Source organism: Dromiciops gliroides, chromosome 1, assembly GCF_019393635.1.
Source record: "Dromiciops gliroides isolate mDroGli1 chromosome 1, mDroGli1.pri, whole genome shotgun sequence".
Taxonomy (NCBI): domain Eukaryota; kingdom Metazoa; phylum Chordata; class Mammalia; order Microbiotheria; family Microbiotheriidae; genus Dromiciops; species Dromiciops gliroides.
In genome coordinates this window covers 555,038,523-555,061,828 of record NC_057861.1, presented here as the reverse complement: position 1 = coordinate 555,061,828, position 23,306 = coordinate 555,038,523, and positions in this window count along the sequence as shown.

Genomic DNA, 23,306 nt, shown 5'->3' with positions numbered 1-23,306 from the left:
CTTTATAAAACCTTTTACAACCTGCTTCAATCCAACCTTTACAGTCTTCTTACACCCTCTTCTCCACATATCCACTAATTCAGTGACATTGGCTTCCTGGCTATTCTTGGCATGATAATCCATTTCCCTCCCCCATGTCTTTTCACTGGCTGTGACCCTTGCCTGCAATATACTACCTCTTGTCTCTCCCTCCTGGCTCCCTTCAAGTCTCATCTAAAGGCCCAACCTCTGCAGGAGCCCTTTGTGAGCCTTATTCAGTACAAGGGGCTTCCCTCTAAGCTTATCTTTCGTTTGCCCTGTACAAATTTTGTTTGTACACAGTTTAATTTGCATGTTATTTTCCCATTAGAATATGAACTCTTCAAAGTCAGGGACTTTTTTTGGCCTTTCTTTGTACTCTACCACTTAGCACACTGCCTGGCAAACAGTAACAGTTTAATAAATTAAATGTTTGTTGACTTGTTGCCTTAAGCCCCTCCAAACTTAACCCTTGCTTCTTGCAAAGGAAAACGATCAAACAAAAACATCTGATACATCCTGCCTTGGGAAACACTTCTTTCTCCACCATGAGGTGGTGAAGTATGTTTCACCATGTTTGTAAAAGGCTGTATTTCCAAAGGATTGATTAATCAAGCTCTCCCTGTATTCAACCTTACACTTTATTTTGCAGGGAGAAAGTACACAGTCATGACCAGGATACTGTGTCTAAGAAATTTTTATTGTGTGATCTTTGCAAACTGGACTAAGTGAAAATCATACTTGTGAAATTATATTTCACTGTATCTGAAATAAAACGTTCTCCCTCCCCCCTTAACCATAGTCAGAAAAAAAAAAGTTCATATAAAAATGTTGAGTTTCCCTCCTGGTGTCTCCTAGATCTTTTGAGAAATTGTTAAGTAATAATAGTCATAACTATCATTTAAAAGTACCTTTCCCGCTGAGGACTCCAAACATTTTCACATGTTTACACTTCCTATCTTCTTTTATCCTTACTATATCCCTATGACTTAAGGAGTCTTTTCATGTCATTTCACTATGGGAGTTGGTAATTTAGAGAGTTATATGCACAGGCAGTGAATGAACTGAGTTGCCAATGGATCCCACAGATGGCTCATGATGGTTAAATGATCCAAACCTAGGCTCATGAAGCTCTCTGCAAATGTTACACCAACACTATGATAAAACAGGGTTCTTTCTGTGTACTGGCCCATTTTAATCAGGTAGAATTCTTTGAACATTTAGATTATGTCTTGATCCATTGCTGGCTCTAAGAATTACTCTTTCCTGCTAGGTACCACAGTTGAAGTAAGTTGCTACATTTTTAAATTGTTTAATGTGATATTATATAGTATTTTTTTGTACAAATGACCAAAGAAACATAGTTTGATGATTGTGGCATCTTCTAGTACTAATAGGCAACACAGGTATACAAAATGGCCACTTGAAAATTAATAGAGGGTCAAAATGTCATAACCCTGTGGCTATAAATGGCTACATGGTTTAAAATACCTATTTCTGATAGAACAATAATAATATCAATTCATATTTATATAGTTCTATATACTACCATGGCACTTTTATGTATACTATCTCATTTGACCATCATATGAATGCTCTGAAACAGATAGTGCAAATGTCTTTATCTTAATTTTATAGCTTAGGAAACTAGGGGTCAGAGAGGTTAAGCAATTTACTGAAAATCATATGGCTGCTGTTTGGTGAATCCAGTGTTCATTGTAGGAGAAAGTGACCACTGTTAGAAGCTTCCCTGCTTAGTTGTTCTTGATGATATACTTATTTTCAGTTGACATTCCTTTACCTTATGGTTCACTTGTAATGAAGAATAATAATTTGGTCTTTTCCTTCTCAGCACCAGCCAGAACAATGAGTCTTCAAGAAGGGTAACTTGGAGAAGGTGTCTTTCTGTTGGCATAACGATCTTTGATTTAGAACTCAGCATCCCCCGAATGACCTAATATCTAGCACAGAACTCATAGTGTTGAAGGTGTGTACTTGCCTCTAATATTTTCAAGGGATAGCAAAAAACAGGCTACAGAGACTTTTGCAAGATTGAAAATAATTAAACATGGCCTGACTAGACAAGAAATAGTGGGTGAGATTTAAAGATACAGAGGTTTTCAATTCGATCACTTTAGATTTTCTCATCCTAGTGGTCAGAGTCTAATATCCAACCACCAGACCCATTAGGCATCCATTCACTCATGTTTCAGGTTTCCTCTTTTGGTTTTGTGAAAGGTCCAGCTAGGATTAGAAAAGGAATTAACTGATTATCTAGTTGTATGCTATTTGTAGGAATTATTGCATGTTTTTAGATATTCTGTTAAGAATTATAGCTGGGTATAAAATTGTGCATACCCTTTGACCCAAGAATACCACTACTAGGTCTATATCCCAAAGAGACCATAAAAAGGGGAAAAGACCCACAAGTACAAAAACATTTTAGTTGCTCTTTTTGTGGTAGCAAAGAATTGGAAACTGAGGAGATGCCCATCAATTGGGAAAAGGCTAAACAAGTTGTGGTATATGAATATAATGGAATCCTATTATACTGTAAGAAATGATAAGCAGATGGATTTCAGAAAAACCTGGAAAGACTTACATAAATTGATGCTGAGTGAAATGAGCAGAACCAAGAGAACATTGTACACAGTATCAACAACATTGTGTAGTGATCAACTGTGATAGACTTAGCTCTCCTCAGCAATACAATGAATCAAGACAATGCCAAAAAACTTATGGTGGAAAATGCTCTCCACATTCAGAAAAAGAAAAATGAAGAATGAAGTATACTATTTTCACTTTTGTTGATGCTTTTTTGTTATTGTTCTTGTTTATTCTTTCTTGCATTTTTTTCCTTTTGTTCTGATTCTTCTCTCACAACATGACTAATGTGAAAATATGTTTAACATGATTGTAATGTATAACCAATATCAAATTGTTTGCTTGCCTTGGAAAGGGGGAGGGAAGGATGGGTGGGAGAAAAATTTAGAACTCAAAAAATATCTTTACTTGTAATTGGGAAAAAATTTAAAAGAAAAAGAAAATTTAAATTTAAAAAGAAAAAAGGAGAAAAAAAGAATTATAGCTGGGCATTGTAGCACATCCCTGCAATCCCTCTTTTTTTTTTCTTTTTTTTTTTGTGAGGCAATTGGGGTTAAGTGACTTGCCCAGGGTCACACAGCTAGTAAGTGTTAAGTGTCTGAGGCCGGATTTGAACTCAGGTACTCCTGACTCCAGGGCCGGTGCTTTATCCACTGCGCCACCTAGCCGCCCCCCTGCAATCCCTCTTAGTGAGGGAGATATCAGACCTCAAGTTCAGGGATTCTGAGCTGTGATGCAATTGAGTGGCAACATTAGGTTTAACATTAATATTAACCTCTAGGAGTAGAGAGCCTCTGGGTATGGGGAGACCACTAGGTTACTTAGGGAATAGTGAATTGACCCAGATCTGAAGTAAAGCAGGTCAAAACTCATGTCAATAAGAGTAAAACTAGAATTGTGAGTAGTCACTTCACTTCCAGCCAGGGAGAGATAGGGAGATAGAGTCTTTAGGTTCATTATGCAAATAAAATAATAAAAATCTCTATACATGTTGACCTAGGCATAGACTTCCCAAAAGGGCAAAATTTGAAAAAAAAAAAAAAGTAAAAGGCAGCATTTTACACTAACAAAAAAATGGAAACAAAGTAGATAGCTATTGATTGGGAATGAGGTAATAAACCATTTGACCTACACGAACATAATGGACTTAAGACTGAATGGATATGAAGAATACAGAGAAGTCCTTATATATTTTTGTATTACATATAGAGAGAAGCATGGAAAATTTTATATGAACAAATTTAAACCAAAATAAGAAGCAATGGTTACAACAATGCAAAATGAAAGAAAAAGAACAACAACGAAACATGGAATGGTTTTGTGATTGTAATTAGGATGTAGTGGTAATTACATTTCTAACAGTTGCTTTGTAATTTGGGTAATAATAATTGCAATGTCCAAGTTGGTCCCCATAGAAGAGATGGAGAAATATACCTCTCTCCTTTGTAGATGTGGGGGGCTATGAGTGAAAAGCCTTGGATATCCCATCAAATTTGGTTGATGTTTTGGTTGATTTTCACTGAACTGCTTTTTCTCTTCTCTATAAAAGAGCGCTATTATGTGGGATGCCTCTCTGAGTAGGAGAGGGAGAAAGAAATATATTTGTAAATGAGAGTAATATAAAAAATAAATGATATCAATAAAAATTAAAATTGCACCAAAATTTATGGACATATTCCCAAATGACTTTAATGAATTATAAAATAAAATAAGAAAGAAGTGAAATATGCAATAAACTCCATCAGCTATATCTTTTAAAAAAGAATTATATCCTCAAATTATGGAAGTTGTTTTGAATGTTTTTCATGTTTCTAATGAGCCAGAAAGTCTCTCTGTTTCTCTCCTGAGAAAAATTATCTCTGTTCATTGGAGTTTAACAAGGCCAGCAACTTGTTGGACCTGTTTAAATTTTAATTTGGGTCTGGACTTGTGATTTAATTGGTCTAGGGGACTCCTGGTGAGGAAATTATCTCCACAAATGCAGCTCAGTTTTGCTTTGCAACTTAATAGTCTTAGAGAGTAGATTTGGACACTGAAAGGTTATGTCACTTGCCAAGCGTCACACAGTTAGAATGTATTAGAGGTCTGGTTGAACCCAGAACTTCTTGTTCCAAAGTAAACTTTCTACCCTACCCTGCCTTTCTTAAAATAGTATATACACTGTATTGTTTTATTACAAATGCAATATATTCAAGAAACACATATGTAAACATTCATTAAATGGAAGATCAACCAAGTTTTCAAATGAAAAACTTACTGAAATGCAAAAATGATGCAAAAACTAAGGCATCAATTATAGGTGAAGTGAACATTCTTCTGCTGGAGCCTGAAAAATTTAACAGAAAAGTAAACAAGAAGGAAATTATAGACTTGGACAGAATTTGGGGGAAAATGAATTTGATAGATGGATGGCTATGACAATGAGAATTCTGGAAAATATATATATTTTGCAAATTTTTCAAAAAAATCAGTCATATCTTAGGGCACAAAAGAAACCTTAAAAAAGAAAAATGCAGAAATCTTAAATACAATCTTTAATGATTATAGCAATAAAAATTGAGCCATGAGAAATATGAATTACAGATGCAAACCTTAGTAATTTTAAAGTGCTATCCTAAACAAGAAGTGGATCAAAGAATAAATTATAAAACGAGTGTAGACAATTATATTAAAGATAATGATAATATCAAGATAATGTATCAAAATTTATGAGACACAACTAAGTCAATCCTTATAGGAAACAGTGTACCCTAAATAGCTCTGATGATAAAAGGGGGAAAAGAGAACTAGTGAATTGAACATGCAATTTCTTAAAATTTAGGAGATCTAGGGGCAGCTAGGTGGTGCAGTAGCTAAAACACTGGCCCTGGATTCAGGAGGACCTGAGTTCAAATCCGGACTCAGGCATTTGACACTTACTAGCTGTGTGCCTGGGCAAGTCACTTAACCCTCGTTGCCCCAGAAAAAAAATTTAGGAGACCTAGAAGTTAATAATTCCAAAAGAAACACAAAAGAAGATATATTAAAATTTTAAAATAAGACAAAAGTATGAAATAACATCCTTGTTTAGGGATAGTAGCAATATAAGCAGAAAATATATTCTTTATGGTCAAATTGGAAAGATGATTCAATATTAGTCAATATTAGGAAAACAATTGGCACAATTCATCAAAAAATAACCCAAACCATGAAATTATATCTATATATTGTATAATAGATAGATAAACAGATATAAATATTGATTATATAAATTTGTGTGTATTTATATGTATATGTGCATATATATACATGTATATTTGGTATTTTCTCCTTGCAAATAATAATAACTACAGTTGCATAATAATTGCACACACATGCAATTATTGATATTTGCAAGGGAAAACACATTTCCCAGTAAATACTACCAAATAAAATAAGGATATTCTCCTTTTTCTAGCTGTTATGTAATATTCTTCTTTAATGCTAATAATAGCAATAACAAGAGGAAGAAATTAAAGGCATTCAGTTAGATGAATGAGATAAAACTATCCATATTTCATTATGACAAAATGTTTTTACATAGAAAATCCTTGGGAAACAAGAAAAGGAACAAATTGAGAAAAAGAATTGCTTTAGTAGAGTAGCAGAATCCAAAATAAACCTTTAAAAACAACATTTCTATATAGCAATAGCAAAATCCAAGAGCAAATTAGAGAAAGGGAATTCACAATCAAAATAAGTATAATACTCATAAATATGTGCCATACTTGATATCTTTGTACATAACAAATACTAAAAGTTCCTTAATAAAATAATGACCTAAATAACTGCTCATGAGTTGGCCATGCCGATATAATAAAATGGACAATCCTACCTAAATTGATTTACAGATTTAATGCTATATCATCCATGTTACTAAAGGGTTATTTTACAGAGCCTGAAAATATAATAATGAAATTCCCTTGAACCAGGAAAGATCTAAAATATAAAGAGAAATTATGGGTGAGGAGATATAGATATAAAAGGAGGAACATCACTTCTAGACTTCAAAATATAATATAAAGGAGTATTCACCAAAACTATGTCGTACCAATCTTTTTTTTTAATAGCTTATTTGAGTAGATTAAAGAAGAAAGAATCAGAAATAGCTGAACTTATAACTTGGTATATCATATATTTCAAAACATAACTTACCTTGGAAAGAATTCCCTTTTTGAAAAGAAATTCTGAGAAATGTGGAAAGCACACTAACAGAAATTAGGAGACTCGATAGTGCAGTGGATAGTGTTGGGCCTGGAGTAAGAAGACATGAGTTCATCTGGCCTCAGATACTAGCTATATGCCTCTAGGCAAATTACTTAACTCTGTGCTTCAGAAACTATGTCTCTCAAACTTTTCATACATCATACTAGGAAAGGCTACTTGCAGACAATGGGATTTTAGCTGAGGTTTTAGGGAAACCACGAGTCAGAAGTGCAGAAGGAGAGCATTTCCAGTATGGGCAACAGCCAATGAAAATGCATGGACATGGGGGCAGCTAGGTGGCACAGTGGATAAAGTATCAAATCGTGCAAAAAAAAAACAAAACAGAAAATGCATGGACATCTGCATTCATGGGAGGAGGAGTGTCTTATTTGAGGAACACTGCTTTTAGAGTTCTCTGATGGGACAGCTAGATGGCGTAGTGGATAAAGCGCCAGCCCTGGATTCAGGAGGACCTGAGTTCAAATCCAACCTCAGACACTTGACACTTAACTAGCTGTGTGACCCTGGGCAAGTCACTTAACCCTCATTGCCCTGCAAAAAAATAAAATCAATAGAGTACTCTGAAAGGATTAAGGTGTAAGAAGACTGGAAAGGTAGGAAGGACTGGGTTATGAAGGCCTTTAAAAGCCAAACAGAAGATTTTATATTTGATCCTGGAGGTAATAGGGAGCCACTAGAGTTTACTGAATAATGATAAAGAGTGATATGATAAGGCTTCCACTAACTTATTCAGTTCAATTCTGCATTACTTATAGTGAACTTGAAATGAATGAATTTTCAACTCCACCTCCAATGCCAGGGCACCCCCTCTAGGTAATTCATCATTTTATTAATCATTCTAGCATGTAATTAATAAAGGGGGTCATTGGCACTCTCAAATGCCAAAGACCCCTCATGGAACCCACTCAACAATTATATGTCCTTGGAAGACTGGGTGTTTCAGAGGGTGGCAATCGACTCTGACTCCTTAATAATGAGAAGAATGAATAGTATAATGAGAGGCAGATCTATTCTAATGAGGGGCTGGGGATGTGACTTTGATTATGTCATTCACTTCCAAATCACCCTCAGCCTTGGGCAATCTAACAAAGGATCTACTCTCCTGCCCACCTGCCAGAGAAGAACACAATGGGACAGAATTCACCTTAGATTAAATTCTTCGTAAGGTTTTCTAGTCCAGCATAAGATAGTCTAGGTGGGGTAAGATTTTGGGAAAGGACAGGGGATCTCCCTGATAATTTGTTATTTGATAACCATTTGTCTCACCAGTCCTCCTTAATTATGTAATAATGGTAGTGCTATCCCTCTGAGATAATATCTAAATTACCCTGTTATATCTTGTTTGTATGTTGCTGTTTGTGTGTTGTCTCCCCCATTAAATGCTGAGCTTCTTAAAAAAAAACCCAAAACCTCTGTGCCTCAGTTTTCCCATTTATAAAATGGGAATAATAATAGCACCTACCTTGCTCTGTTATTGTGAGAATCAAATGAGATAATAATTATAAAGTGCTTAGCTTATCACCTGGCATATATTAAGTACTTTATAAATGTTAGTTATTATACTACCAAAGGGCTACTTTAAAGATTAACTATCAATAAAGTTATTAACTAAGTATCTATATGGAAAAAGATACAGAATATAAAGGAAATAAGTGGGTTGGTGAGGGATGTAGATATAAAGGGAGGAATAGACCTTTCAGACTTCAAAATATATTATAAAGTAGTATTCATCAAAATTGTGGGACAGGTGTTTTAAAAAAAAAAGTGGTTTTAATGTAACAGACTAGACAACAAAGAACCAGAAGTAACTGGACTGAATAACCTGGTACATCATATACTTGAAAATATAAGTTACTTTGGAAAGAATTCCTTTTGTTAAAAGATCTCCTGGAAAATGTGGAAAGCATTCTGACAGAAACTAGGCAGCTAGGTGGCAGAGTAGATGGAATTCTGAGCCTAGAGTCAAGAATACCTGTAGTCTCAATTGTAAAATGGAGATAATATCACCTACCTCCCTGTGTTCTTACAAGGATAAACTAAGATGCCTTTTTTTCTATTACATTCTAGGTTTTAGCTGCATTTAACTAAGCATAGTTCCTAGGTAAATGAGTTCTGTGAGATTTTACTGTTTGTTTATTTGTTGTTTCTTCCTATATACTGCTGAACCAACTTAAATGGCTGCTCATCTAATTCCAAGTCATAGGAAATATATGTTTTCCTATCTGTAAATCATGGGAAATATGTTTTTCATCCACTTTGTATTTTCAGTGTGAATTTCTTGTATATTAGCTAAGATTTCCCCAAGGACTCATTGTAGTGTTCTGGAACTTGATGAAATTAGTGAAATGTCATCTGCAAGTGCATTTGAGTCAAGCAAATAAAAATAATTAGTAGTACTTTATTGAACTTGCATATTTTATTTGAAATTGAAAAATACTATTCTTCTCTGTAAGATACCTTTCCTTAAACTTTACAAGTCCCTCATAATTCTGTTTGCAATTTGCTTAGCTACATATTTTTCAAAATCTCCCAAATAAATGAAAGGAACACTATGAGATAAATGTATTTCTCAAGTCCATAAAAGTGACAACGTTCTAGAATAAAAGAATGAATAGCCATCATTATATCAATTTGCTCCACTGTCATTCTTTCTTTTAATAAGCCTATTAACATGCAATTGATATGAATAGGAAACAGACAGATCTTTAAATTGAATGACTCTATAATCTGTTTATAATCCTATGAGTCATATTATTTCAAAGTCTGCTGTGAAAAATCATTCATTTTGCAGATACACAAAACCCTCATATCATGGAAAAAAATCAGTTATGTTTGCATGATTGTAGATAGGTTGTTTTATAATATACACTCCTATATGCATACTTAATAAAATGCACCAATACATATATAACAGCAAAATATTTTTTCAGTTAATGCAACTTATAAAAGTTTTTTGAAAAAAATTCCAATCAATATTATCCTATATCATATCTACATTAGCAATAAACTATTGAAAGCACCCTTAATTAGTCCTCTGAACTGAAGACAATCAGACAGATGGGACATAATTCAAATATGGAAAAATTGCCACCATCCCACTTTAATTAGTGTTATAGGATGGCTCTCTCTTCAGATATAAGTAGATATGACAAAGATGTGCTTCACATATTCAAGAGGATAATTAAAGTGCCACATGCTCAGACCAATGTGTATATAGAACTGATTAAAACCAAATCTCCAGAAACAATGATAGATGAGTTTTTAATGCAGGAGAGTTTACCTATAGGCAGAATGTACAAAAAGAAAAGGAAGGAAAAAGAATGCTATGTTGATCAAGATTGGAGAGAGACAGACAGAGACAGAGACAGAGACAGAGATGGAGAGACAGAAAGAATCCATTTCCTTTCCATCTTGACAGATGTGGGGGTGGTAATGATTGTGGGATTGGGAGACAGCATATTCTGCCAGATTTGGATGTTTTGTTGGTTAGTTTTGTTAAACTGTTATTTTTTTCTTTTTAAAATTCTTTGTGACAAGGCTCACTGGGTAGATGAGAGCTAAAAAAGACTTTTAGAAGTAAAGATGATGTGTTAACAAAAGGTTTTTTTGTTGTTGTTTTTAAAAATGAGAATCAATATAAACATTGCTGTGATAGAATACTGTTATTCCCAAGATATCTAGTAAGGCAGGGGAAGGCCTTCCATCTACTTGACTAATAGAAAGTGTGGTAAAAATTATTTGTGGCAAAGATTAATATCAAAAGTTTTAGCTGAATCATTTTAGAGGGGCCACCCTGAGATTGAGCATGCTACTGAAGTAGCTTTTGAAGGACCTCCCCTCTTGGGGAGGAAAATGCAAAGAACTTCCAGGATGCCAGCTCTTAAGTGATAGCGGGAACAGAAGTTCACTCTCTCTGGCTGTTGACTTAGCCATGACATGCACAGGGAGTTCAGGCTGATGGTGTCCGGGGACCTGGCAGAGCACGTGTTTCATATTCTGTTTCAAGCAACTGCTGAGTTACTGCAGACTGCTGAGTTCTGGTGGTGAGTTAATGACAGAAAACCCTAAGTTTAGTGTTAAGACTATCTATCTGCATTTCTACTTCCTTATTTCCTTAATTGGTTTCACCTTTGTGTTCTAATTAATTCCCAAGCAATAAAACCTGATCCTTGATGAACTAAAGCTCAGAGGCTCCTTTTCTTATTGGGCTAGGATATATATATATATATATATATATATATATATACACATACACACACACACACACACACACATATATATATATATAAAAGGGAAAGTATTAAAGGGGGAGATTAATGCTCCATATATCCAATTTTGGCTCTCACAAAAGACATGAACAAGAATCACACAGCATGTGAACATTGATGATAATATGGATCTACCAGAGAATCTATTACATGTGGGGTGATCTTTAATGTCTCCTTATGATGTGGAAGTAAGCTATGTTTCTATAAGCAGTTAGGTGGTACAGTGGATAGAGCACTGCTGGATCTGGAGTCAGAAAGATTTGAGTTCAAATTGGGCCTCAGACACTTACCAGCTATGTAATGCTAGACAAGTCACTCCTCTCTGTCTCAGTTTTCTCATCTATAAAATGGGTGTAAAAATAGAACCTACCTCACAAAGTTGTTGTGAGGCTAAAATGAGTTAATGTTTATAAAGTGCTTTGCAAACAAACCTTAAAGCACTATCTGTAAATTCTATCTAGCTTAGATGAGATAAAGAAAGCAACTCTTGTAAGGAGTTGGTTACCATTCTTCACACACATATTTCTTTGTAATATAGATCACCACAGTTTCTAAAAGCAAAAGATACCTAAGCCATTAAATGATCACAAACCATTTGTGTTGTCTTCTAGTTCTATATCGTACCCACACACAGACATATACACACTCATAGGGGACCCACTCTCTTAGCTCCTTCCAAATCTCCTTTAATGCCAGTGGCTTCCTTCTGTTGATTATGTTTAGCTTATCCTGTATTTTTCTGGTTTATATGTAGTCAAATTAGACTGTGACCTCCTTGAGAATAGGGACTATCTTTTGCTTGTTTTTGCTTTTCTTGTATTCTTAGCACTTAGCACATTGCTTTGTCTAAAATAGGTTATCAAAAACTGCTTGCTGTTTGACTATTTTCCTACAACAGGAGATATACCAGATGTGTATACTTATGATACACACTGAACCGAAACTTTTTAAAGACCACACACCACTGTAGCTTAGCTATTTCACTACCAAAAATTATCAGTTTTACAATAGGAAAGAACTATAAAAGCCAACTAGTCCAGCCACTTCATTTTAGAGATGAGAAAATTGAGGTAGAGTTGGCTAATTAGTTTACCCAATGCCACTATACAAGTAGCAAATGTTAGAGATTCAAAACTAAGGCTTCAAAAAACCAAACCAAACAACAACAAAAACAACAACTAGGGCTTCTGACTTCTGCTTCTGCTACTCTTTCCATTGTATTGCTACTTGCCACAAAGTTGTTACCTATACAACTCCTTTCTCCTAACCTACAATTAAGCAATATAGATTTTTAGCATTGAACAGCCTATCTAATATTAAAAACACTGACAATTAAAAATTTTTTTTTCCTGGGTTGGGCAAAAATATCCAAGCAATTTCATATGCAATGGCAGCACTTGCTGTTGTCTAATAATAATAGCTAGTCTTTATGTATCCTCACAACAATCCTGGGAGATAGGTGTTAGTACTGTCCCCATTTTATAGTTAAGGAAACTGAAGTTGAGAGGGTAACTTGCCCAGGGTTATCTAGCTCGTAAGTGTCTGAGGTAAGATTTGAATTCAAGTCTTCCTAATTCCAGCTATAGCATACCATCCATTATCCCATCTGTACATATCTACATTTCAGCTGTACAATGTTTCTCATGGAATCAATCTCTTTCTTTTTCAATCACATATTTAATTCCACCATGTAGTATAACTTGGATAGCAGGAGTTGTTTAGAGCAAGGAAAGGCTATAATTAGCTTTGAGGTACTGGGAACAGCAGACAATGCTGGTACTTAATCCCCACATTTTTTTCTATTGTTACAGAATGAATTGAATACATGATGAAAGGAAAAGATAAAAGATTTCAAGAATCTGCAACACAATGAACTAGCTGAAATCTAGTTATTCCCTTTGGTGCTTTCCCCTTGTGGGGCTTGCTTGTGTACTATTGGGAATTCCCTCCTCCAGGGAAGACTCTAACTTCTATCTGTCCATTTAACTTCTGTTTCCTATTAGATAAGCAGATGAAAATGCAGGGACAATGAATCATCTAAAAGGAACTGATTATGATAAATCTGCATTGGGCAACTAGGTGGTACACTGGGCTTGGAGTTAAGATGACTCACCTTCCTGATTTCAAATATGACCTCAAACACTTACTAGCTGTGTAACCCTGGGCAAGTCACTTGACCCTGTTTACCTCAGTTCCTCATCTGTAGAATGAGCTGGAGAAGGAAATGGCAAACCATTCTAGTATCTCTGCCAAGAAAACCCCAAAATAGGGTCACAAAGAGTCATATAAAACTGAAATAACTGAACAAAAAAAAATCTGCATTGTGAGATCAGTTACATTCTAATGAGTTCTTTCTTCCTTAAGGTAGACCTCCATCAAAAGTTGGGAAACATTAATATAGATCAAAAATATTGAACACAGACTGTGGACAGTGTTTATGAATTTTGCTATGTGTGATTTTAGCAATTAAAAATATTTGTAATTTTTTTTTAAATTAAAAAACATTTTTATACACTTTTAAGTTTAATATAAGTCCTTTATTCTTTTGTTGTGGAGCCGTTTTAGCTGATTTGAACTCAGGAAACTGAATTTTCCTGACTTCAGGCCTGGCACTTTATCATCTGTACCAACTAGCTCTCATAATATCAGTCTTAAATATTGTCAAACCTTATGCATTTTTTCTCATTGTAATGTTGATAAATTTATTTTCCTCTTTGAAATTAGAAGCAAATAATTTTTATTTGAGTCACTTGTGAACCCTCTCCTCCTCTAGCATGCGGTCTTTCTAATCATTTCCTAATAAAACAGACCTTCTTTTCTTCTTCAAGCTCTACCTAGTTAGAAAACATCTCAGCATTACCCAAGATACTACATTTTAATGTATCATTCTAGGCACAGTCCCATATTCACTCATGGGCAGAGGAATACCATTGTCTTTCTAGATTCAGTATCTCTTCATAAACAGTCCAAAACAGGGATGATCCTTTCCATATAATCTCTGCATTTGTTCAGCAGTTTGGCATGTATCCATAGCAACAGGTGATGTGTAAATGAGATTCAGACAGCAGGCTCAAAGTTAATTATTGGCATGAAAGGAAAGTTAGTACAACATAAAGCCAAACTTTTCTCATTTTATGGAAAATACATCCTTCATTTCTACTAACAAGAGAGCCAGGGTCAGGTTTCTAATGGTATGATATTTTTTTAAATCAAGGATTATATTAAGAAAAAAGAATAATCATAGTTAAGGCTAGTATTTTTATTATGTAAATTCAACATGATAGCAAATATATAATTCTGAATGAATTAATGTCAATGATTTATGATATTAATGAAGACTATCATTTGCCAAAAACACAATCTTAACCTATGATTGAGTATGGTATATGTTAATGAGCATACATTTACATAAAATGAAACTAAACTCTTAAACATGTAAATTATATTTCTCCAATAGCATCATAGCATGTTTCTTTCTTTTTTTTTTTTTTAGTGAGGCAATTGGGGTTAAGTGACTTGCCCAGGGTCACACAGCTAGTAAGTGTCAAGTGTCTGAGGCCGGATTTGAACTCAGGTACTCCTGATTCCAGGGTCGGTGCTCTATCCACTTCAACACCTAGCTGCCCCCATAGCATGTTTCTTATCACATCGAACTAAATAGTCTTTATTTTGATATTTTTTCTAGTCTTTTATTACCAAATGTATTTTTTTTCTTGGAAGTCCCTGACAATCAGTGTTGACTGTACAAATGCTCGACAATTTGGTTACTATTTTCTTCTTCTATTAGTTCCCTGCTAATAAGCAATCTATTTAAAAAAAAAAACCCTGCCCACTGTAAGATAAGTATACAGATTAGATTACATCTAATAGATTTCCAAAAAATTTTAGTGAAACATAAGACTTAAAGGATCTCAGTGGCTGGATTTGCTTAATTTATAGCTTTCTGATTTCTAACTTTCTAAACATGGAATTATTGCTTGTTATTTCCTATCAAATACATTGGTAATATTCTCTTTGCTACTATCAGATAGGTGTCTATGCCAGTAGTTACCTAATGCAAAGGTTGTTGTGAGGGAAATACTTTTTTTTTAAAACCATAAAACTATATTTACATGAATTAATGATAACAATATTCATGATGTGAATGGTGTATGATATTGCATAATTACACTACAGTAACCCCCAAATGGTTTGCAATGTGGGGTAAAAGTATAGATTGGGTGATTTTATAGTCATTCATATGTACAGGCAACTCTTTAAGACTATAAATTTCATATAGTTGCAAATCTGCTTAACTATAGGGAATCCACTCACCAAAGAACTCACCATACCCATGATTTACCTAGTTTGAGTACTAGGAATCCTAAAATGCACAAATGAGGTAGTAATGTATAACAAGCAGATGGAACATCTGCTTATACATGGACACAAAGGCTAAAGGTGGAATTTCAAGTTTAGAGTGCAGTTGATAGTCCTGTTGGATGGAAAATAGCATATGTGGAGAGGGATAAGAAATATCTGGGAAAATAGGCTGGGGTCAGATTGATAAAGGGGTAAAGTTTTGTGATGGCATGTGATTTTTATCTTTAGAAGCACCAGGTAGTCCCAGTGGATTACTGAGCAGGGGAATGACAGGGCAGACATCTGCTTTAGCAAAATTATGCTGCAAGATATGTGCAGGAAGGATTTCAGAGGAGAGAGCCTGGAAGCAGGAGAACTATTAGAAGGTTATTCCAGTATTCAAAGTGAGATGTGGGAAGGAAAAGAACTAAGATAGTGACCATATGAGTCGAGAATGGCATAGATTACAAGACATGATGGTAGAAGAATTTACAAATTTTCACAAATGGATCATCTACATGTGGTAAATGAGAAGAGACAAGAATTACTCCAGGATTATGAAACTGACCAGAAGGATGGTGATTCAGTAGAAATAGGGAAATTTTGAGGAAGGCTGGACTTTGGTAAAGATAGATAGATAAGGGGCAGCTAGGTGGCGCAGTGGAAAAAGCACCAGCCTTGGATTCAAGGAGGACCTGAGTTCAAATCCGACCTTAGACACTTGACACTTACTAGCTGTGTGACCCTGGGCAAGTCACTTAACCCTCATTGCCCCACAAAAATAAAAAAAAGAAAGATAGATAGATGATAGCTAGCTAGACAGACATATACAGATAGATATAATATATATATACATAGATATCAGAATTTTCTTTATATAAATATAGATGCAGATATATACAGACACATAGATAAGAAAGAGAAGTAGAAGAGTTGGGTAGAGAAAGATAAAGAAATGTGCCAAAGATATTTTTGAATTAAACATATCAATGGATATAATAATGGGTTGTACCTTTTGCTCAAAATTGGAGTGTAACTTGAGACAATTCAACTCTGTATCTGTCATTGATGGATGTAGTCAGTTTTCTGTGTCATCCTTTATGCAACACTAAACAGAGCAAAATTCTAAGAGAGGTACATTTGCTGTGATGTCCTTTAGATTATATTGTCATCTTAGGGATGATGTCTATGAATATGTTATATGGAGAATTCAGGGCCTATTCTTGATATGTTGTCTGGTTGAAATAGTTGTAAAGCCTCCTTAATAGAAAATAATCAGGGGTAGGCCAGGCTAATTTAAAGAAAACTCCTAATTAAAGACATTTTTAGTGAAGTTCAACTTTATTTTGTTTGATTTCATCATATAAAGGTAAATGCTTGTGGTAGAGGTGCCAGCTTGAAAGATCAAGGAGAAGTAATAGGAGGCCACATATACTTTAGCAAAAATCTATTTAGAGCTTCAGATCGAGTAATGGCCAAGAAATCCAAAAATAAATAACAATAAATTCCTTTAACTATCCTATGACTATAGAAAATTATAGCCGGAAGCCTGTGGGCATTGGGAAAAGAAGGTATCACCAGGGAAGCCAGTTCAATGTCAAATAAATAGGCTAGAAGCTTGCCTTTACAATAACCAAGGATGCTCAGGGGTGGGGGTGGGGGATGGATTCTTCAATGATATGTTCCCTTGTTGATTCAAGAGCCAGGGTATACTAACAAAGAAACTCCAGGAGATTTGGGAAGTCATAGCACTCAGACCACAGATGCAGCTCTAGGGTCCTGGAACATTATTACTGGGATACCCTTAGGGGAATAAGCAAGCATGAAGAACATGACTGAAAAATCTGGAGAAGCCTGAATATTTCAGAACTCTGACATAAGATGTTCCAGAGGCATCAGAGATGTGCAAAAGCATCTTGACATGTGACAGTTATCAACAAGGAATTACAAATTAGCAATAAGAGCAACAGAGTTCCTAAACACAGATAGGCAATTAAACAACAATTAGTGTTCACTTTGGTACCATTAAATAACAGGCCTTCATATTGAGATGTAACCTAAGAGTACAGTCGACTGGACACAAAGATGGCAAGTATCTGAGTTAGGCAAAGAAAAACCAAGCAGACCCAGAATAAATAAGCGAGAAAAATAGAAACAGCATTCAAATTATAAATCCAACTGATGACTTCAGTAGAAGTGAAAGGAATAAATAAGTATTACATGAAGTACAAGTATACTTAAAAGGAAATAAATCATGCATAAAAATCCCACAGATTCAAATTTAAATTTAAAAATTCAATAACTAATGAATCTCCTTCCAAAGTAATCAATTATTGACCTAAATACACTTTTAAACTTAAATTATAAAGGAGAAAATGAAATGATACAAAAGTATAAAAATAAGCCTGATTTAATTACTAGATATTAATGAGGCCATTATCATATCAATTGACTAGCAGAAGGTGGTCCTGATTGGGAGCCCCTCTAGCCCTCAGCAGTGACAACCTCAGGCAGGCAGTGACAGCCCTACTAGACCAAAGGCAGATTACAAACATAAATGGTGCTTTAAAATTGCTCAAAAACAGCTCTTTCTTCTAATAGCCAGCTTTAGTATCAATAATCTTCTGTCTTGGACAGAGAATCAGTCAGTCCCTGTAGTGGATACAAGAACTCAAGTGAAATTTTACCATAGAAGGCCCTAGCTCCAGTCCATGGGCAAACACCTCTGGCAGGGAAGGAAGGCAGGTAAAAAATACCAAGAAAAGAGCAGCCAGGATATAACTGTAAGACAAACAAGGGCCTAGAGGGTTATTGGAATGAAGAACAATTGCTTGGGACTTCCAGCCATAGACTTCATGTTTTGGATAGAATGTTAGACTTGGGGTTGGGAAGATCTGGGTTCAAATCCTGCCTTAGATATTATATCAAATACTATGAACAATACGATTCCATAAACACCTGCTTGATTTGCACAGTTCTTCTGAGATAGTTAAACACATCCCTTCTGTTAGCATTGAACTAGGTTAAAGTAACCATTGCAGGTGCCTAGTAAATCTCTTTAAATAAATTGGTTAGGATCAAACACTATGAACAAAGATACTCTGCCTACAGTGTTGGTCTATTATGAAATATTTAATAATAATTTTTCCCCTAGATTTCATTAATATGGATGGATTTAAATCCAGTGTTACAGTGACCTCTATTTGTGAAACCAGAAATTCTGCTCTGAAGTTTCATTGTGGCATAGAGGTGGAAGGTACGGGAAGATAGGTTGTACAAAGAGCAGCTAGGTGGCACAGAGGATAGAGCACCAGGTTGGAGTCAGGAAGACCTGAGTTCAAATTTGGACCCAGATACTTATTAGCTAGTGTAATCCTAGGCAAGGTACTTAACCATTTGCCTCTGTTTTCTCATCTGTAAAATGAACTGTAGAAGGAAATGGAAAACCATCACAGTATCTTTGATAAGAAAATCCCAAATGGGGTCACAAAGAGTTGGACATTACTGAACAACAATGACAGTGGACTAAATAAAACCTGATGGATCCCAGCAAAATTAGAGACTTTATGTATGGAACTGTCTGGCTAACTCTGGAGAAATCCACCACTACACTAGCTGCATGATAAATAATTTTAAACTACTATGGATCTCTGTGATAAACTATTAAGTTGTAGAGTGGTTGTAATTGGCATCAGTGGAGAGAGAACCTATATAGTGCTGAAATTAAAGGTTCTTAAAATATTGAGGAAAAGTCTGGCACAATTATAACTGTCTTGTATATCTAGATTTTGCTCATGGCTAAAAATTCATTGGATCTAAACCTAGAATCTTTAACTTTGAATACCAACCTTTAAATTAAGAACTTGATATGAAAATGGTGTCATTTAAATGAAATATCACTTTTAAGTGATATAATATTTAGCCTGCTTTTCTTCATCTCAGTTATCCAGTTTCATCCTTATATATCAATTTTGTCTTCTAAATTAAGTTATACTGACAGCTGATATTCATTTAATGACTTTTTTTTAACCTGCAGTAAGACCACCAGAAGGAAGTTGCAGCTACCTATTTTAATTAATGATTCTCGCTAATGAGATTCTAAACTTAGTGGTTCCTATTTTCTGAAAGAGCACAAATGCTTTCTGAACCTTCCAAATTTCAAGATCTTGGAGTAAAGTCCATTTGCCCCAATCTAGTTAAAGTTCTAGGCAGGGATATCCTAGATTTCCCTCTAATTAGCTTGGAGGACCTATTGCTAATTTTTCAGTGTGAGCCTTTCTTTACACATCTAAAATCCCAAATCACTATTAATTAAAAATAGGCAAATCACTACAAATCAAGGCTTGATTTATTGTTTTGTTGATTGTCTAGACTTAAGAAATTGTTAGTAATACAAATTAAATGTGAACGTTTGTGTGAATATATTTTCCCCCAGAGAGTAAGGTTGTTAGTTTATCGGTACCCTTCTGTATTGCTCTATAAATATTTAAAGTCAGCAGGAGTGTAGTAGAAAGCTCAAGGAATAAAGTCATAGCATGGAGACCTCCTGACTATAGAAAAATAGTAACAAAAACAAAAAAATAACAATAACTGTCATTTCTATAGTGTTTTAAGGTTTATAAAGTGTTTTATAGTCATTAGCTCACTTCAGCCTCACCAACACCTCTGTTTATAACCTATTGATTTCAATATTCTGGAACAACCATTCACTTATTTTACAGGGCAGTCACAAGGGAATAGCTATGTGTTCAAAGCATCATAAAATAATGGATATGGAACTAGAAGGTCCCATGTAGACCATCTGGCTCAACCCCCTTCATTTTGCTGATGTGAACTACTATCATCAGCCATCATCGGTTTTCAGAAGTTCAGACCCACATTGTCGGCTTGCCTGAAGTTTTCAGATTGCTCAAGCTCAACATAACTTAATTTGAGCTCATTATCCTTCCTTTTAAATGTCCTCTTCCTGGATTTTTTATTTTAGTCTAGGGTATTACTCTTCATTAGTCAAAAATAAGCATTTATTAAACATATATTATGTGCCAAGCAATGTGTTAACTACTGGGGACACAAGGGCAAAATTTAGCCCCTGCCCTCAAGGAAGTCACAGTCTAATGGGAGAGACAACATATAAAAAGAAACTAACAAAGGGAAGAGAGGGATACTCAATGACAAGGGGTTGGGAGGTGCTTCATTGTATGCAATCTGGAGGATCAAACTGAGTGGGAAATGAAAAGATGGCTGTCCAGGGTACCTTCCTTAAATGAAGGATCTACCAGGAACTCTATGATGTCTACTTTTCATCTTCTCCAAACAGAGGGGAAGGGGTATTGATATGGCATGTCCTAGGGTTGATGTAATCATGTAGGAAAATAAGGTTGCTGGGGGACATGAGTGGATCTAGTCTCCTGTATCTATAACAATACAGTTAACTAACTTTTCCCTCACTGGCTAATGGTGAGCTGGAGCCAGCTTGAACCACTTTGGGAGAGCTCATTGTTAAATTTTCAGTGTTGAGTGTTTGCACCTTGAAAATAGGCAACTGCCTGTTTGCTATTGGCTTGTTTTAATGTTTTGTTGACTGTCTAGACTTCAGAAAGTAATTGAAAAGATTGTGTCCTGAGTAAACTTTCTTTTTTCAGAGAGCTGTTTAAGCATGTACCAGCACAGCATTGCTTCACATTTTCATTCAGTTATCAGATCCTGTTGATTCCTTTTCCATGACATCTCCTAAATCTACTTACTGCTCCCTAATCCCAAGGCTGAACTTTCCAGTTCCTTCAACTGATTCTTATGTGCCATGTTTTCCTGTTATCTTGCCATCCTAGTCCCCTTCTTCTCAACATGTTCTAGCTTAGTTGTATCTTTCCTACAGTATGGTGCTGTTAAGGGCTAAAATTCTAGCTAGTCTGTCTAAAATATCTAATGAGTGGTCGCCAATCAATTACAAGCTTTAGCAAGAGTTAGACTTTTAAGTATTTATTAAGGAGAATAAGAATTTGGTAAAGAGAGAGAGAAAGGCCTAGATTCCTATCTATTAAAGGGAGAGCACATTTCTAGCTCCCTTCTCCGCCAGAGTCCCCAGGAAAGAGAGCGAGACTGAGCGCCAGTCTCTTCCTTCCTCCTCCCACTAGCCCGCGTCACTTCCTGACTCCTGGTCTTGCCCTCAAAGACCTTCCCTTCATGGGCAGAACTCCTCTACAGTAAGTATCCAGCAGGTGGCGTTATTCCAATCGTTACAGTGCCTCAGATGAAATACTAGAGCAGATGCGGCCTGACCCCAGAGCACAGTCTACTTGAGATAACTGACCCTTACTGTCCCCATCTTACTCTGGACAATTTATTGTTTCCACAAATTTGAGAAGCTTTTGCACCTACATATTTGTTTAAGTTGTCTATGCTTCCATCATTTGTGAAATAATTATCTTTTAAAAATCTGAGTCAACAGCATTTCTGTGCAACCATTTCTCTTTTAAAAGTTTCTAGTTATTGAATTAATTTCTGTTTGTGTTCTCAGAATCACATTCTTTAAAAAAAATGTTCCTACATTATATGATGTCATACAAGTTTTCCCATATTCCTCTGAATTCATGTTCCTTATTTTTATGTCATAGCAATATTACGTTACATTAATCTACCATTTTTTAGTCTTCAATCAATGGCTACACATGAGACCTTTCTTTTAGCACTTTAACAGTCTTGGAGTATATGCCAGCAATGGGAACTCTGGTTCAAAGGGTATGAACATTTTATTCACTCTCTCTCTCTCTTTTTTTTTAAACATAAATTGTAATTGTTTTCCAGATGCCTGGACCAATTCACAGCTCTATCAGCTATGTTAAAATGTATCTGCCTTTTATAGTCCCCCCAGGTTTGAATATATCTGACATTTATCATCTTTGCCAGATTTGCTAAGGGTGAGGTAAAATTTTAGGGTTGCCTAGAATTGTATATCTCTTATTTTAGTGATATGGAACAATCTTATTGTTAATAGTTTGCAATTTTTCTTTTGAGACATGTATAATGGGTGTATATATACATTCATTGTGTATACATATTATACATAAAACATATACATATGTATATATGTATACTTAGACCATATGCTGTTGGAGAATGTCCCTTCATCATATATATATATATATATATATATATATATATATATATATATATATATATATATATATATATATATATATATATATATATTTACTATCTTTGATATCTGACGTTTATTAGAGATAGTCAGTGCAAAGATAAGTTCCCCCAAACAAATATTTCCCTTCTTATCCTGGTTATAATGGTTGTGTTATTTTAAGAGCTATTCAATTGGGGGCAGCTAGGTGGCACAGTGGATAAAACACCTACCCTGGATTCAGGAAAGCCTGAGTTCAAACAGACACTTGACACTTACTAGTAGTGTGACCCTGGGCAAGTCACTTAACCCTCATTGCCCAGAGGAAAAAAGAGAAAGCTATTCAATTTATGTAAATAAAACTGTTTTATCTTCTGAGATCCCTATCTGTTGTTTGGTTGAGAATTCTCTTCCCAGCAATAGTGTGAAATTCAAATAAAATCCATTTACAAATAGGATATGGTCTTGCTTAAAAAAAAAAACTGACCTACTAAGTTCAATTGTTTATTCTTGCTTATCTATTCTGTTCTTATTATCTACTTTTCTATTTTTAACCAGTACCAAATGACTTTGAGAATTACTGCTTTATAATCCAGTTTGAGTTCAGAAGGTGATGTTTACTCTGAATTCATTCTTCTTTTTTTCATTGCATCCTTGAGATTCTAGAGCTTTAGTTTCTTTAAAGAATTTTGTTA